The following is a 16,283-nucleotide window of genomic DNA, read 5'->3' on the forward strand; positions in this document are numbered from 1 at the left end:
CTGGTGCCTCGGGGGTAAAGAATCAGCCTGCCAATGTGGGAGTCATGGGCTCAATCCCTGATCCGGAAAGATGCCTGCAGAGCAACTAAGCTCGGCTGCCACAACCACTGGGCCTGTGCTCTAGAGCCCAGGAGTCGCAACACCCTAGAGCCCGTGTTCGAAAACAAGAGAAGCCACCACAGTGAGAAGCCCACACACAGCAACAAAGAGCAGCCCCGCTCCCCACAGCCAGAGAAAGCCTGTGCGCAGCATGGAGACCCAGCACAGCTAAAAATGCAACTGCAAATAAAAACAGAGATGAGAAGGTGTGGGGAGAGGTTTTTAAAGATTTTCTTTTTATTTGGAAATGACCTTTTCTTTCACAACAGAAAATATAAGAAAGGAAATTGTACCTCTGGAATTTAGGAAATACTTGTTTTCTTGGCATAAGACAAATGGGAATGAACTATCGCTAGCACAGTGAAGTGTAGCAAAGTTGTTGCAGGAAGGGGACCCCGTCCAAGGCCCCAAATTGGACTCTTGTCTAATGCTCGGAAATGAATTATCCAAGAAGACACATGTACTGACAAAGCAAGAGATTTTATTGGGAAAGGGCGGCCGGTGGAGAGCAGTAGGCTAAGGGAAGCCCGGAGAACCGTTCTGCCACATGGCTCACAGGTTTCATGGTGACGTGATTAGTTTCCAGGTTGTCTTTGGCCAATCATTCTGACTCAGGCTCCTTCCTGATGGTGCCTGCCTCATTCAGCCAAGATGGACACCAGAGAGAAGGATTCTGGGAAGTGGTCGGACGTGTGGTGTCTCCTTTTGACTTTTCCTGAAGGCTGCTGGTTGGTGGTGGCTAATTAGTTCTGTGTTCCTTACCAGGACCTCTTGTCGTAAAACAACTCATGCAAATGGTTACCATGGTGCCTGGCCAGGGTGGGCGGTTCCAGTCAGTGTGCTTCCTCTAACAAAGTGATGTTCAGTGAGGCTCATTGTACATGAAGATGTTTCAGTCAAATGCACTCAAGCACAGTTTTAGAATGGTTCTTTATTATTTGAAAAGAAGCTAGCTAAAAACCTATTTAAAATCATATCTTCTAATACTTTACTTTTTTTCCATCAGCAACAAGGGTTGAAGGAGGCAGTACAATTAGAGGAGATAACAGAAGACCTTCCCAGGAAATCTGGAAAGCCAGACCTTGGCTAGCTGACAATCACATGGACATTCTCATCTCTCAGGTCTATCAGTAAGGTGTTCACAGTTCATGGCTTAGTCCTATTGATTCTGTGACCCTGTGGATTCCAGAAGTGCTGGCCTGAAGGAAAATATCTCTCCTTTTCTGTTATCTGAATCTTTTGATACAATTATGGCCTACTAATTGATTTATTTTGGCAGTTTTATCAATATTATGTCTGATCCCATCCTTTAAAGCCATTGAACAATTTGAAAGGAAAATAGTATATATACATGTGTATGTATGTATGTATGTATGTATGTATGTATGTATGTATGTATGCATATTTGTATTGTGTGGGTGTATCTAAGTATATGTGTGTGCATGTGACTGTGTGTCTTAGAGACATGGGGAAAGAGTAAAAGAAGACTTGACTAGTACTTCCATTAAAACATTCCCAGATTTGTTTATGCAGCTCATTCATTTCAACCTCAGAAGCCATCAAGCCCATCACAAATGACTCGAGTCAAAAAGTGAGTAATGCTTGTTTGGCTACTGAATCTATTGCTACACAAATTAGTTTAATTTTTTTCTACTTAACCTCCCTACTTCCCTAACATACTTTGATCTACCTATAAAAACCCTGATTAAGACCCAAGTAAAATCCTTTTTTTAAATTTTTATCAGAGTGAGACCTGTGTTATAGTCTACAGAATTTATAATCTCAAGTATACAAACTTGGCAGGTAATGTGAGTGAATAGTGTAAATACTTGGTATCTGTGTATGTTTCTCATTTTCCTCACACCTAATACGGTCATGAATATGAGAAATAATCTTCCTCCTAACTCTTCCACAAGGGAAAAAACCTCTAAGCAGGAGGATATACAGCAGCTGGCATACAACATTCACGTGGGAGACAAAAGGGAGTGGTGGGGACGATGGCAAATTGAAGAATGACGCACCTCCAGAGAGAGCTGGAGCTTCTCGGCTGCAGACACTGCTCCCTCTCAACACTGTGGGTAGAGGATCTACAGCTTTTCCGGATTGTCAAGAGAAGACAAACTCTGAATCGGGTTTTAAATACTGGCAATTAATTAACACTTCTTTTAAATACACCGAAACTCTTCTAAACAACATGCAGGCAAAAGAGTATGGTCCAAACATCTAAGGGACAAATTTAGCCCAAGCCATCATCTGCCACCTCTGAAATAGACATTCATAATACATACAGCTTTAGGGCATCTCCTATTACTATCTAAACAGTAGGACTGTGTAGCATACACACTCCAATGCCTAGCTGTCTGGGTTTAAATTCTGTTCCTCCATTAACTTGCAGGATAATTTGGTCAAATGACCTAACCTCTCTGTGCCTCCGTTTCCTTCTTTGTAAAATGCAGATAATAGAATTTTTATAAAGATTAAATGAAGTCCTATTAGTACAGAAATTCAGTTCAGTTCAGTCGCTCAGTTGTGTCCGACTCTTTGCAACCCCATGGACTACAGATTTTCATAAACAAAAGCAAAACTGTAGTGCCTCATACACAAATTTAGAATATTTCAGGTTTCATTATGTAGCACGTTGTTTAAAACTGCCTGCTTTTGAACCTAAAGATCAATTACTACTTTGTGGTTTAAAATTCAAACAACACTATGATGGACAGCGGGGAGATGAATCCAATCAATCCTAAAGGAAACCAACTGTATGTTCATTGGAAGGACTGATGGTGAAGCTGAAGCTCTGATACTTTGGCCACCTGATGCGAAGAGCCAGCTCTTTGGAAAAGACCCTGATGCTGGGAAAGATTGAGGACAGGAAGAGAAGGGGGAGACAGAGGATACACAGAAATTAGAATAGCTTAAATCACAGGGTAATTATTCACTATAAGGCGGCTGTTATTAAATTTCATATTGAATTATAACTTATGGTATTTCTTTGATAACTTCTCCCTCACTAAACTGTAAATGTCTTGAAACAATCATTTTGTATAATGTGACACTTAACATAGCTTCTTTTTCTAGAAGGACCTTCGTATTCTTTAAGCCCCAAATGTAGTAGAAATCTTAAAAAGACATTTTGAGAGACTGACTGGAAATAAGGTCATGAGACTACCTGTCCTTGCCTTTGTTCTTTATATTTAAATCTACTGAAAGGCCAGCACAGTGCACTAGTCCATGTCAATTCATTCTATGATCAGTTATAATGAATGTTTTCCAAGTCGCAGACATATAATTTCCTCTTTGATATATTCTATCCAGTCTGTAGTACAACAGACAGGAACTATTTCATGTCCTTTTCTTTTCTCCTTTTGAAAAGGCTAGGAGAGAGTTAGGGTTAGATAGAACAGTAGGGACATGTAGGGCAGACTTGTGTGACTGGAGCCCCTGGGTCTTTCGCACCTGCCTTTACTTAAATTGACAGAGGTTACATCACAAAAACCTGACAGGGGGCTTGTAAAAATGGAGCCATTATTATCCTCATTCTTTTCTTCCACTATAATCCTTGTTCTCTTTGAAAATAAAGAGTAGGTTCTAGAAAGGGAGTGCTACAAAACGGAACCCCCATATTTCGCAGCATGAAATTCAGAATTCTGAGACCAGTAACACAAATAGAGCTTTACACTACAGACTACGATAATGACTGTACCTCAGAGCTCTGGGAGACAGGCGCTAACACACAAAGGTAAAGGCATGTCCTGGTCCAATCTAAACTTCTCTCCTCCCCAGATGATATTTTAAAATGTTGAATACAACCATCACAAATCATGTGTCACTAAGCAATCAAAAACCTTCTCCTAAGACTTAGCGGTTTGAAAGTAATACAATGGAATGGGGCCAGAGAAAGTGAAAATATGAGAGGGCTTAAAATACACTGACATTAATACTAACGTTTTTTCAGAGGAAACTTTCATTGTTAAAACAATAGTCATGAGCCTTGGGCCACCTTGCTGTATTAGTGCTCATACGCTACCTGTGGGTTTATGTGGAAGGGGAGGGGAGAGAGAGAGAATGTGGGAAAGATAGGGTTTTGGAAGAAGCCAAATGAATCAGGAAAGCTTAATGAAGAATTACATAAACTATGTAGATATGCGTCTCTTGAAAATTTGGCTTAAACAATGGTGAAATCTGAAGGAAATTAACCATATCAGAATTTACAGTACTCAATAGTTTCTTCAAATAAATGGTCACTGACTGTTTAGTCTGTTCCGGGCACTGGACTTGGTTTTGGAGACAACAATGCAAATGAGACATGGCATCTGTCCTTGAAGAGCCACTGATTCTAATGTTTGTCCCTGTGTGCTGGGAGTAAGCTTTCCCAAAAATGGAGGCAGGGAGGGAGGGAGGGATGAAGAAAGGGCGACCAAGAGAGAGCACGCAATAAAGAAGAACGTGAAGGTCAAGTCAAAGGAGACATCGGTCAGTCAGGAAACAGAAGCAGAGAGCAGAGAGGCTTTATGTGACTTACCTTCGCTCTAACTGACCAGGTGTCGCTAGACAGGCGGTGACTGAAGGGTATCACTTCACAAATCAATCTCTTGAAATGCTTATTTTGCTTCTCTTCATAAGCTCCAAAGCCCAAGCCTGTTAACTTATGGGAAAACAATTCACTTACGCTCTTGCATACTGCTAGGTACATGACAGCAACCATATCCTTAATATCCTAAAAAATCACCCTTAGTTTGTAAGGAAATGGTAGACAGTACTTTGAAAAATATACCCCAAAGTCATACCATCCAGCTCTCTGATAAACTCTATAGACCCCAAACATAGAAGACAGAAGCCACAGAAGAAAACAGGCTGTAGACTGGATCCTACAAGAAAAGAAACTAACCCTAGATGATTAAAATTGAAAGAGATTTATTGAAAGGATATTAGATTGATATCAGATTCACCGGAAAAGTCGGGGAAGCAAAGGTGTGAATACACAGCCAAGAATAATCCCTAAAATTAGCCTAATGACTTGATGAACTGGAACACCACAGCTGCCTCATTTACCATGAAATATTTACGTATTATTTGGCCTAAAGAGAACGAACAAAAAACTTGTAAACTTCATTCCCAAAAGATTCAGATCCACTCAAGAACTGTGTGAAGATGTGAAGTAGAGGAGTCTCTATGCTGATTACCCTGCATTAGGAGTTTCCAATGAAACCAAAATCTTGCCCCAAAAAAACAAAGAAGGAAGAAAAAGCCTAGATGGGGAATAAAAGCATTCCTGGAGAAGAAAGCAGGAGGGGAGAGTCTGTAGTGCTGGCACTTTCTCCTCTCCCTTCTTGCCTCTGTGTGAGTTAACAGATGTCTCAAAGCAACTCATTATTCAGCTGACTGTGTTTGCTGACCACCAGGACCTGCAAACATTTGAGAATAAGGCAAAGACTGCCCTTTTCAGCTTCCCCCTGAGCCCAGGCTCCTTGGCAGGGCCTCTGAGGCTTTGTCAGGGCTTAGAAGAGCCTGCAGAAATAATCTCGGGCAAGGCGAGGGGGTCACTGAGGGGACCCACCCAGAGACATCCATTAGGGGTTTTGAGGAAAAAGAGGTGTCACTGTTTTCCACAGACATCTGAAGTCAGGGGGCTGCACAGAGAATGTCCCCTAGGTACCAAACCCCATCTCAAGTGTCACACCAGAGAGCCAGCATAGGACACCCACTGTTCCAAATGTCACCGGGCATCCTTGTTAGATGGACAGGAGGTGATGGCCAGTCACAGAGGCGCCCTGAATCCTCACAAGGAGCACTGCGCTCACAGGAGCGACAGGCCCTTACCTAAACCCCAGGCTCCAGCAAACACGGGTGAGCGAGGGTGCAGGACACTCCCCCTCCATTGAAAGACATTGACCATGATAAACACTGAATGTGTCCTGAAAAAATCTATTTGCACAGATTGAGATATTTCTACTGTAAAGATCAAGCTTCACTCCTCAGCCTTATCAGTGGGTGATGGAACAGAAAATAACGTTAACAAGATATGAGGGGGGAAAACTGAATACTGCATGTTTGTATGTTGCTGACTTGAGAGTATTCAAGGTATGGCTTTTATAACTATTTGACTGTTGTATCTGAAGGAGCCTAGGAGAGAGGGTATATGAAGGGAACAGAATGAAAAACTGAAGCCGGCCAGCCATCGCTGAATTGAGGAAATTTCATCTAACAGAATTGATTCTATCTGGTACTAGGACACCTTCCAATTTCAACAACAACAAACACAAAGAAAATGTTCTATGGATCCTAAGTAAATGTATCGTTCAGTGCTTTTCCAAGAAAAGCAATTATTATACTTGAACCTTGTTATCCATTCCAGTAGAACTCTTATATTATTTAAGCCAAACTGTGTTGATTTTTAGCTAAAAAATACTCAAGTCTTGACTGACAGTGCTGTTTACTCTAACGTACCACTGACATTACTTAAATAATGGCAATAATTTACAGTATACAATGTGTCTTTGCTCTGAGAAACTCTTAACCTCACATTTACTATATTCCTTGTTCACGGGCATCCCTGTGAGGACTGGAAATGAACACAAACTGTATTGATTGTGCTGTACAGAAAAAGACCCACTGAGGTTAAGTACTAGACCAGGTCTGCGGCAGACCCATGATAGACATCTCTAAAGGTAACTACATAAACCAGCGTTGGGCTAAACCCAGTTATAACAGATGTGATTAAGGCCCACATCTCCGCAACACAGAAACTGGACCTCTCAGCAGAGGCATGAAATCTTAGCCCTGGGTGGACCTCAGTCTCTCTCGAAAGAATCTTAAATCAGCCCATCAGCCTCTGTCATTTTACTTTCTTCAAGTTGTTAGGGTTGTGGTACCTTTCTGGTCTGCATCAGGCTAGATGTCTTGGCCAAGACAATGGGCCCCAGGAGTGTGACTACAAGGACTTGCCTGACAACAAAGTAATTCTTCAACTGAGGAAACTCTTTTTTTATCACAATATTTGAAGATCACAAAGTTCCCTTAATGTGTGATCACTGTAAAATCACTGTTAAAGACTACTTTAATAAAAAAGATACTATCAAGTTGATATCTGACTGGCTAATATTTTTGCCTTTTTTATTTGCTCCTGCTGCTGCTGCTGCTAAGTCACTTCAGTCGTGTCCAACTCCTAGTGACCCCATGGACTGCAGCCTACCAGGCTCCTCCGTCCATGGATTTTCCAGGTAACAGTACTGGAGTGGGGTGCCACTGCCTTCTCCATTATTTGCTCCTACCTGCCCTCATATCTGTATGCATACTTCCCACTTCTGATATTTGTCTTAGGCTAACGATTTTGATGACTTGCTGCTATTGCCAAGATCTCCTTCAACACGTTTTTGATTCTGGTTTTTGTCCATTATTTATAAAAAACCTACATTTTTCAACTCATCTTGTCACTTATTTCTTTAATTAAATATGGAAAATCTTGGCTAAGAGCTCAGTTTTCTAAGATAACAGATTATTTGAATACAAGTTTTAGCAAGAATTTGAGTATGCTGACAAGCTGATGGAATGGATTTTTCTCCTAATTACAATGGGTTTTTGAAATTACTTTAGCTCTATTTACTGAAAGAACAAATACTTTTCAATCCTTGCTAAGACAGTCAATGGGCTTTATCTATTGAAGAATGGAGTCATTTTCCAGGTTTTCCTGAGAGTTTATAAAGTCCCTCTCTACTAACATCTGCCCTCCCTCCACATTGTCATCAGTATAGACAAAGGCGAGGCCTGAGGTCCAAGAAGCTGCCTTCTCACACAGACGCACAAGTAGGGGCCAGCAAAAGAGCCATGTGCTATACTCACGAGTTGCAATAATCAGGAATTTCATTGTCTGCAGTGCAGTTATCAACCAAGTCATGTTTGGCAATGTTAAGCAATCAGGAGACAGTGTCAGATTCCAGCTTCCCTACAGGGAGCTGCTTTTATCTCCTTATATTATCATTCCTTATGAAATTTCTCCAATGTATTCTTCTAAATTATACATAGGGAAGCAGCATACAGGGAAGATTATAGAGTTCTATGTACTAATTCTGGTTCAACCATCATTCACTAAGAATCGGTTTCCTTAGCCATACGATGGAGGCAATGATATTCACCCTCTCTCTCTAGAAAAGCTTTAAGAACAAAGCAATGCAAAAGTGCTTGCTATACGATAAAAAACCACTGAAACAACTTTATATGTAACACTGATTTTTTTTTCAACAAACCAGAGTAGATGTACTCTCTTTTCTCAAGGAGTGAACAGCACTTTTCAAACCCTAATAAATGTCAAGGTTACAAAGGTACAAATATCGCTTGTAAAGTTCAGCATAAAGGTAAATAGGGTGGCTTATTAGCATCCACAAGAACTGCAAGTAATTTGAACCTAATAAATATCCTGAAAATATCCATAAGAAAATAACTCATCATGTGGAAAAAAAAAAGTCTTTTAATGTCATACTCTGCTGGTTTCTTAGGCATGCTGATAGTTTACCCTTTTCACTGTTTTATGATGCCACTGTCTTCAGCAATAGAGTCTATCCAGTACACAAGTGAGCTTTGAAGTCAGACAGCCTAGATTCAAAGCTCTTCTCCCCACATATCTCTTCTGTGACTTTGGGCAAAGTACATAACCTCTCCATGCCTCAATTTCTTCAACTGTAAGATAGAAAAGGTCAATGCCTGCTGCATAATAAATGCAGATTAAATGAAATAGCGAACATGAAGCACTTAGCACAGTATCTGATATACAGAAACATGACACAATGTTAGTTATCAATATTGTTAGTAACGATTCTTATACTGCTGCTGCTCAGGTGCTCAGTCACATACGACTCTTTGCGACTCTTTGGACTGGAGTTCTCCAGGCTCCTCTGCCCATGGAATTTTTCAGGCAAGAATACTGGAGGGGGCTGCATTCTCTCTTCCAGGGTATCTTCCCAACCCAGGGTTTGAACCCACGTCTCCAGCATTGCAGGAGAATTCTTTACCACTGAGCCATCAGGGAAGCCCAACGGTCCTTATAATGGCTAATATTTATGATTTATTATTAGAACATATCTGTACATTAGGAATCTTCATAATCACTTTAATACTGAATGACCTAGTATATAAGCATGAGCAGTTCCGGAAGGGAGCAAGAGGTTTCAGTGCGGGCAAATGTAAACAGGACAATTTCTCACCACTAGTTTGCTCTGAATAGGCAAAAGCTAGTTACAATCATTTCCTGAGTGTCTTTTTTTCCTCTCTCTCAGTTGTCAATTAAATCATCCAGTGTGGCAGAATTCTCAGAAACTTCCACGCTCTGAGTAGGATTTGGAGGTGCTCAACCACAAAAAAAAAAAAAAAAAAAAAAGGTACAAGAAGATATCTAACATAGGTAAATAAAGGTATAAGTGTATAAAATAAATGGATAAGGTATATAAAATAAAGGTACAAGATAAATAAAATGAAGTTTAAATTAGTTAGAAGTTGGAAACACATTAACAATTATCCATGACAAGTCACACAAGGCTTTTGAGCATAATGCCTACGTTCTAAGTTACAAGTGACAACAGTCATAATTCAGGCAAAAGATGGCATCCACTTTTCATGATTTATAGATTTATGTGAAAACCTGGTATCTCCTCCTAGGGACACTACTCCCACACATATTAACACACGTGGGGTGAAGATCATAAACAGCTAGTATGTATGGAGATTAGAATCCTGCCTCTTCTTCCAAAAATTAAAAGGAACAAACAGTGTTTCCTAAATATTCAAGCCCAGAAAAAGCACATATTTGAGAAAAAATAACATGTATGTTTATCACTAAAATAGTCATAGAAAAGTTTGTAGGAGGCATATTTCAACAATTCGGAACTGCTCTCAGTCCCTGAAAAATTATTTACTCTTGTGAATTTGGACTCCTTCCACTTGCTGCTCCCTCTACCTGCAATATTTGTCCATCCTTAACCAAGTACCAGGTTATCTTCTCTTCATTCTTGACTTCTCAGCTGAAATGTCTCTTCTAATGGCAAAGCTTCTCAGACAGCACATGTGAAGATGAACTGCCCTTGCTAAGTACCCACATGCCCTGTATTTCACCTCAGATGTGCATTTTCATAGTATATCTTACCCCTTATTTATTTATATCCCCAACTAGACAGTAAGCTCAAGGAAGGCAGGAGTTGTGTGCATACTATTATCACTGCATCCTAAGCACTTAACACATGCCTGATACTCTGCAGGTTCCTGTTTAACATTTGCTGAAAAATGTTAAATGCTCTCAAATCCTAACATCACTTCCAAATTGCATCTAAGCAAATACAGTTATTATGTGCTTTGTAAATAACTTCATTGTTTGCTTTTTCAAATAAATATATAATATGCCATGCTGTGTGGTATAGTCTCCATTATGGTTTTATATTTTTCAATGCCAACAACCAAGAATCCTTTTAGTAAATACTTAAAAATAAGCAATCAGACTTAGCTCCATTTTTGTTTGCCAGGAAATAAGCTCAAAGGACTCTCAAGGGCACTTTAGCCATTTTTGCCTTCTCAGATACCAAGGGATACATTTACTCCAGGTTTTAGTCAGAAAATGCATGATGTTAAGGAAGGATGAATGGATCAGGAGGCAGACGAAAGGCCTGACCTGTCTTTCTCGACTTAGCAAACTATGTAAACAGAGAGTCATTTAACTTTTCCAACTGTCTCACGTGTTGTAGAATGATAAGACTGACTCAGGCAGTTTCTAAAAGGGAAACATTTATATGACATTAAAACAGAAAGAATACAGTCAACTACGCAAAAACTTGTCAAGAAACTGGTTGCTGGAGTCTGGATTAAAACCAAGGAAACTGAGGAGGAAACAATACAACCGAGGAGGAAGAGGTCTGAGCAGTGGGATCTCCAGCAGAACAGGAGAGGGAAGCTCACTTGGGTCCTCACCAGAGCGATGCACGGAGCAGCGGGAGATCCAGTGATGAGGCCTGCCCACAGGGATACTGACACCCCTGGGTGGTCAGTCCCATCCCCGATCTGTCTGACACTGCCTAAGTTCTCATTCATCCACTCAGGTCTAGTGTTAAAAGATTATGTTGATTTGTTAATTCTAATCAAGGCTTAATAGATAAAAATTTGGACTCTAGAAACACACATGCACACTAATTAATAAGGTAGTTCAGAGTACTATTGGTTAACGGGCAGCAATAACTGCTTCAGGCCCCCAGAGTTCTGCTGGACAGATTACTAGTTCTTTCAATGCACAAAGCTGAATTCTGCATGAAACCAGATCTGCATGATCTTAGCTTATAATATTATTATGCCAAGATTCTTTCCTCATTTTCGCTTGTTTTTTTGATGGGTTATTATAATGCAAAACAGAAAGGAACATAAAGAACAGATTTTTTCTTGATGATTGCTTTGGACTAGTTTTCCCAGCAACTACTAACACAGATCTTTTCCTGTTCAGTGATATTCCATGATAAATGTGAGGATTCTCATGTATAGATGGGGGTAACGATGTGAGTTAGGAGACAAAAATGGACCATCTGGCCCTCTCCTCAGAGAACCATCAGCGATGTTGGAGTGCCCTTAGAGTCCAAAGAAAGTTACTTATTTGGAAGCAATTCTGGAAGGAATGAAACTATAGGAAATTAGGGGATGTGATATGGGGAATATCTGAATAATATCCCCTCATCAAAAATCTGATCTTCAAGCCTGCCACAGAGACTAAAATCTCACCATAGGGTAAGATCTTTAAGTTTTAAGGACTTAATTTCTAGTGAAATTTCAAAGTCTGATAACATTTAAATAGTAGTAGAACATATTTTAGGTCATTTCCAGCCATTAATATGATAACAGAAATGAGTATATCAAATGAGTCATTCCTTTAGCAAGATTCTATTGATTAGGGCACCAAATAATAAAATTGAGAATGATAGGGAGATGGAAAGAAAGAGGGAAAATAGCTCCAGGATAAAGCTGCCTATTCCAAAGACAAAATCAAGGTAGGAATATCTAAAAGGTGAGTAAGAGTTAAAGCAGGTAATGAGCACTGAAAAAGGAAATGTCTACTTCCTAATTTTGGTAATGTCTGAAGAAACACAGTCTTGGCCTTGAAGCAACGTTCAATGCATTCATTCATTTAGCAATTTATTAGGTACTAACATGCTCCAGGCACTGTTGTAGGTACTTTGAATACCAGCGTTCACAAGAATCTCTTAATAGGGAGGCAGTCTACAACTGCGGGAACAGAAGTGCATGCAAAGTATCCAGAGGACCTCATGGCCAAAGCTATAAAGCTCGGGTGAGACGGCAGGGAAGTCTTTTTGAAAGAAGTGACATCTATCGAAATAACTAGAAATAAGACAAAACCACACCCATGTATAACAACCCTCCAGAATTTTCTTTCAATGAAGACTGGACTGGAATTGATCCTCTACTGACCTCCACACATGTGTCCTTCAGAAGCCTACCGTCTCTAGCAATGAGAGTGATGGTGTCTGGACAGGAGAGACACTAGAATCTTGAGAGGATATGAGATCTCTGAGGGCTTTAAAAGAAAAAGAAAGTAAGTTAAAACAAAATCCAATGAAGTTTTATGATTCCAAAGTTACCAGTATCCTAATGTTATCTTTGAGGATAATATTCTTCAGTTTTACAGGCTTTTCGGTTGTATAAAGTTGAGCAAAACTATATTCTGGAATGTCTAACTTAACAAGGATGAAGACATATATAATAGTATGATAATGAAGTAAGTCCTTTCTTAGAGTACTTGGTAGTATTCCCTAAAAAATGTACCTCTGAATCCAAAGTCTCCAAACGTTTACCTCTTTTCATTTTTCAAGGCACTTTCCTCTAAGTCAGATGATTTGTGGACCCTAATTTATAAATAAGATAAAAGCAACATTTTAATAATATAGTAGCCTGAATTTAGGCACAAATGCTTTTTTACTATTTATTATAGAATGATTTGGCTAGTGATGTGATTTGAAATGATTAGTTTATCTTGCACATGAATCTCCTAGCCCTTATATGCCAGGCCTCTCTCAAAAAGAAGCTTTACGAAGGAAATATCTCCGTTTTGGAGGAGAAGTGGTCCAGAGAAAGCTACAGAAGCACAGACGAAGGATACGATTACCTAGGGGCCTGCCGATAACCAAAGCAACAGTTCAACAAAGAAAACGGGAAATATCAATAGTAAACTCTTCGAAAAAACTGAAGTACCTGGGGAGGAAGCTGGAAGGTGAAACATGGGTTCAGCTATTACAAGGAAGCTGACCCTATACAACTGCACAGTCTGGGACTGACTTGAGGTGAGTGTGTGGGGTGGACAAACGCATGTGTGCCAACCATCAACCTATCGCCTCTCGGCTAGGAACCCCGCTTCCTCCTTCAGGTACTGAATCCACACTTTACAATGGTTCGCTTTCGCCAGCCGGTCAAAACGGGCCACTGAGAGACCTGCAACTCCGGAATAAGCAGCAGCGGCTGACATTCTTCTGCACATTTGTTTTCTGCTTCCATGCGGCAAAGAGAAGGCCGAGATCATGTCGGGGCACAGCGTCCCCCGCAGCGTTCTCTGAAGCGCTGACCACCCCAGGCCAGCCTCGGGTGTCTGTGAGGAGACCCCCGAGTCCTTCACCCCAGGAGAACACAGTGTATTGTGGACAGTCATGCTCTTCCATCTGAGGTCACCATCTCAGCCTTATGGGGATCTTCCCCTAAATTCCTTCCTGGGTCACCAACTCTGTAATCACAGGGATGGTAGCTATCTTCTGCAATTGCTGACTCTGTTATTCCTTCAAATTTTCTTTACCTTTTTAATCAAATTAATAATCATTATCTTTTCCCTGCTCAAGATATTACTGTAGATTTTGTCTTCTGACTGGACCTGACTGATACAAGGTCACACTTAATAGTCAAGAGTCCCAATTTCCTAGTAGCTTTTCTCCACCTATTAATTCAGAATGTCCAATTCCTACAATGTCCAACACTAACACCACCACAACTAGATATTTCTGAGATCCACAAAGTGTCTTATACAGACTCACCAAAAAGTATACTCCCGGTGAGTATACTCAAAGAGTATACTGTCTGGCATTAACCGATGCAGGGAGTATCAAACAGTGAACCACACTTCCCTGGGGACTGCCACTGGACCCGCATATAATCAAAGCTCTGGAGAATTCTATGGCAGAGCACAGCAGGAGTTCTGCCTTGTTCCATTTAAGGAAAAGACTCACAAAGCAATGATGCTGGAGTCCTAATGTTTTACACAGATTTTAGGGAAATTGCATTTTATGATGGCTTCTTTTGTTTTCATCTCTCTCCCACTCAGTCTCCATGGGATTTAGACATGTATGCAACAGGAAAACTGAATGAGTGATGGACATGTTGAACTTGAGGCTGGCTTTGTTCTTCTGTGGCGAAGGTTCACTTTTTACAACAGCTTCATCCTTATTTTCCCCTCAGAACGAGTACTTCTAAGACTGCTCTCAATGCACAGAAAAAGTGCCCACCCCAATAGTTTTCCAGACCAATTACATTACATTTGCATTTTACTTAGAACCTCTCCATACTTGTAAAAATGTACACAGATGTGGAATAGTATGGCTTAATATTTCAATATAATTTGAATATAACATGAGAGGACAGAGAAGAGAGAAAGAGGAAGGAGATAAAGTCATTTAACTAAAAAGGACTTGTTTATGAGTTCTACAACTCACAGTTATTTATTATTTATAAATAATATAAATAGGAAGCCATTTGTATTATTTATAAATAGATTAATTCAGAGGATAGACTGGGATGAGGAATAAGGACAGATGACTCTAAAAGCAGAGAATCCCTTATCTCTCACCTGTCTTTCTAAAGGACAGAGACTATCAACAGAATCTAGGCTAATATTGACAAAATACATTAAATTTCTTTTAGAAAAAATGTCCTCTAACACAAAACAAGATAGAGAAAGTCATCCTTTTCATTTAATCTGATTTTTAAAACATAACATTGAATGTAATCTCTATTCTGGCAAAGAACAATGAGTTTGATTTTCAATGGATGCAATTCATGACTTTCTCATCAATTTGTAAGAAAAATGACTATACCTTCTAAAGATGATATATGAGAATTCAATACACAAAAACATCAAAATAGGAAGCTGTTGTTAAATATAAATGGATGAATTATTTCTGGGATGAAACTGAAATAATCTTTCTATATATGTCAGTTCAGTGTATTTTCTAAGATGCATTTATATAACTGATACCTTTTTCTAACAGTCATATCACTTTAATTCTTAAGTGTAGATCACTGTCCCTATTTAATGAAAAAACTCATTCGTCTTATGTGTATTTAAACATTTGCACAACTTAAGAAGCAAAAACATACCCTAGTTGGTTTGTTTACATGAATACTTTTAAAACATACATTGTTAAGGAACAAAAGAGATCTTCATTTACTCAGGTGCAGTGTAATATTAATAGATTGCACCCCCAGGACAAAAAAGAAAATTCACAATCTCTTGCTGTAAAGATATACTTCTGAGCCTGTATGTAAGAAAACTATGAATTTGAGGTAATTATTCATAAGGCAAAAACATAGCTTACCTACTTGTGGAGCTGAAAAGGTTCAAAAGATTTGTAACTACCTCTTCCTAACTTCTCAGGTGACTGTGGTCCTGGAACTGAATTGTGATCCTTGCCTGTTTTCTATTCTACAACCAAAGGGTTAATAAACTCTATCCTTTAACCATCCCCCCAACAGACAGAGAAAAAAAATGGCTTTATCAGAAAGAATGTTACAGGAAGAGGAAGAACACATGTGCCTGAACCGTCTGTTTCATGAATACGGTTCACCCTCCAAATCCTTGGATTCTACATCCTTGGATTCAACCACCTGCAGATTCAACCAATTACAGATCAAAATGTTACAGAAAAAAATTCAGAATGTTCCAAACAGCAAGATGAATTTGCCACATTCCCCACAACTGCTTGTCCATAAGAAACAGTTTATTTACATAGTATTTGCATTATATTAAGTTGTCCAGAGATAATTCTTTAAATCATCTCTAGATAACTCAAGCTAAAAAGATTACTTTTATATGAAGAACTTGAGTATCTGCAGACTTTTGTATCCCAGAGGTCGCAGAACCATTCTTGAATACTGAGAGACAGCTTCAT

The 16,283-nt window shown here is 39.6% G+C and overlaps 1 long non-coding RNA gene across 1 annotated transcript in view; it reads right to left on the bottom strand.

Moving 5' to 3' along the window:
- The window catches only part of LOC108636335, a 42,738-nt gene that overhangs the window by 16,411 nt on the left and 10,044 nt on the right, over positions 1 to 16,283 (bottom strand). The window contains exon 2 of the long non-coding RNA XR_001918260.1: positions 4,622 to 4,744. This is a non-coding gene — a long non-coding RNA (uncharacterized LOC108636335). The remainder of the gene's footprint in view (positions 1 to 4,621; positions 4,745 to 16,283) is intronic.

The sequence above is a fragment of the Capra hircus genome, chromosome 7 (assembly GCF_001704415.2).
Source record: "Capra hircus breed San Clemente chromosome 7, ASM170441v1, whole genome shotgun sequence".
Taxonomy (NCBI): domain Eukaryota; kingdom Metazoa; phylum Chordata; class Mammalia; order Artiodactyla; family Bovidae; genus Capra; species Capra hircus.